We start from the raw sequence: 2,810 nt of genomic DNA on the forward strand, positions 1-2,810 counted from the left end.
GATTTGATCAACCCTTCAAAAAAGTCAATGACTAGAAAATGGTCATTTGAATATGTTTTTATTATCATTTCCTCAAGAGAATGACATAATAAAATGAATTGTATAATTAGTGTTTCTTATGTTATGTCTTCATCAGATTCATTCATTAATATGATGACCCTTCTTATTCGTCTCATTGAACTTTACAAAAGGTAATGACAGTGAAAACTAGTTAATTGTGGATAATAGTTGGGAAGTTGAAGAGTACGCCTCTAAACTCCATAGCGATGCCCCTTATTTCATGTAAGACCTTTCTACTAAATTCCCATAAGTCCATTAGGGTGTTTTCTCCAATTCTATCACGACATGTTTCCTTTGGCATGTCATCTATATGGAACTTAGAAAGACCTTATTTAATAACATCATTGTCAAATAACACTCATCTGATATTGAAACTTGACACATACCGTGATTCACATGTCATAATAGTTTAATTTTATCGTTAACAAAATATGATTACACGAAACAATATTTTCAAACATAACACTAATATCGAGATTAATCAAGCTTTATCTTAAATGACTTAATTATTATATACATCCATTAAATAACCTAATTAAGTCTAATTACACTTCATTATTTATCACCCATTTATTCTTAAGTCTTACTATTATCTCATGCTCACCTAAAAATAAATGTCTTACAACCTAAAAATTGATTTCTATAACGCTTCGAAAATTTATGACTTTTACATCCCTAAAACAATTTCTAATGCCTCATAAATCGATTTTTAGCTACCAAATAGCCTAATCAGTTCTAATACCCTATAAATTAATCTCCACATAACAACCACACCCTAGTATTTTCATATTTTCAGCGCCTGACTAACCTCACTCATATGACTGAACCTAACAAATACATTGTTGTTGTTGAAATTCAAGTACTTGCTTTCCTATTATAGTGTATTTTCAACCTATTGTGAGATTTTCTCATTGTTTCCTCTATCACCTTAGCTTTCTTTGCATCCTTCTAGGCCACATTCAATTCTAACATAAGATTGAAATTATGAAAAGTTAGATATTGTAGAAGAAGACGATAAGGGTAACACATCAATACACTTGTATAAATATTTTCTACTTCTTTCTTTAAAAGAAACTATTAAATTAGTATTTTAGAAAATATAAACGCATGGCCCATTAGCTCAGTTGGTTAGAGCGTCGTGCTAATAACGCGAAGGTCGCAGGTTCGAGACCTGCATGGGCCAATGGTTGTTTTATTTTTGGTTAAATCTGAAATCATTTGACAAACATACCTAGTAGCTTAATTTCTATAATATTTTTTATTTCTTCTTGTTCAAATATATCATATAAATTACTTTACAAAAAGAAGTATATGATAGAAAAATGTTCACACGCAATCGTTGTGTTGATGGTTGTCTTTGAAGGCATGCATCGCCTTGTAAAATATTTCTCCTGGTTAAACCATGGAAAATTAGGGTTTCTATTTATTTTTCCACATATAAACCGCGGCTAACCTACATAGGACTTCTAAAAATTTAACACAGTCATGATTATGCTTATAGGCATCTGAAAACTAATTCCATCATATGCATATTCTTAAATTTCATTTCCTTTTGTTGGTTTATATGGTCACAATTGATACACCATGACCGAGCAACCCTATATTTAATTCAGAAAAGATTTAAGATGAACAATTATTGCTAGCTCAAGAAAGAAGTACCTATACGAAGGATGTGATAATTTGTTATGTACACTAGGAAAATACATACTCCCTCCGACCTTATTTATCAGAAAAAAAATCTTCTAATATGTTTAGTCTTAAATATAAGTCAGTGACAAAGAAAATCTAGGCACGTTTAATTCTTTTAATAAATAAAAAATTAATCTTGCACTAGTTACTTAATACTACCTCTTTTTTTTTTAGAAGTCGTTTTGACATTTTCGTTTATATTAAAAAAAATGTAATCATTGTTGTATGATAAAGAGAAATTATGAAATATAATAAAATTATCTTTTACTAATGGTATTATAAAGATAAACTTAAAGAAAGGGAAGAAGAGAGAGTAATAAATTCTCAAGCGTATAGTAAGAAAAATAATATTAATGATTTATTGGTATTGTGAAATGACTTATAATTTGGTACATTTATTTTCTCAAAGCGAATTTTAACAAAAAAATAGAGGGAGTATTGTTAGGGGATGACAATTTAATTAAGGGTAAATTAGTAATTATGTTTATTCTTGTTAGTGGAATCAAGAAAATTAAATATATTAACTACCATTCTTAATAAACGTGAAAGTTGTATTTTCTTTGTTTATAATTATGGCCCAAGTACTATTTGATTAGGATGAACAATGTTATTATGATATAATAATTAGCGGTCGTACATGAAAGAAGGTCTTTATAGGCTATCACATGGCCAACCAAGAACATGATTTGATCAACCCTTCAAAAAAGTCAATGACTAGAAAATGGTCATTTGAATATGTTTTTATTATCATTTCCTCAAGAGAATGACATAATAAAATGAATTGTATAATTAGTGTTTCTTATGTTATGTCTTCATCAGATTCATTCATTAATATGATGACCCTTCTTATTCGTCTCATTGAACTTTACAAAAGGTAATGACAGTGAAAACTAGTTAATTGTGGATAATAGTTGGGAAGTTGAAGAGTACGCCTCTAAACTCCATAGCGATGCCCCTTATTTCATGTAAGACCTTTCTACTAAATTCCCATAAGTCCATTAGGGTGTTTTCTCCAATTCTATCACGACATGTTTCCTTTGGCATGTCATCTATATGGAACT

The 2,810-nt window shown here is 29.5% G+C and overlaps 1 non-coding gene across 1 annotated transcript; it reads left to right on the forward strand.

The window, feature by feature from the left end:
* The first annotated feature begins 1,169 nt into the window (after window positions 1–1,169).
* Window positions 1,170–1,243, forward strand: TRNAI-AAU (transfer RNA isoleucine (anticodon AAU)). The gene has a single exon. It is a non-coding gene; the product is annotated as a tRNA-Ile (tRNA).
* The last annotated feature ends 1,567 nt before the right edge of the window (window positions 1,244–2,810 follow it).

This window comes from Lathyrus oleraceus, chromosome 7 (assembly GCF_024323335.1).
Source record: "Lathyrus oleraceus cultivar Zhongwan6 chromosome 7, CAAS_Psat_ZW6_1.0, whole genome shotgun sequence".
Lineage (NCBI taxonomy): Eukaryota > Viridiplantae > Streptophyta > Magnoliopsida > Fabales > Fabaceae > Lathyrus > Lathyrus oleraceus.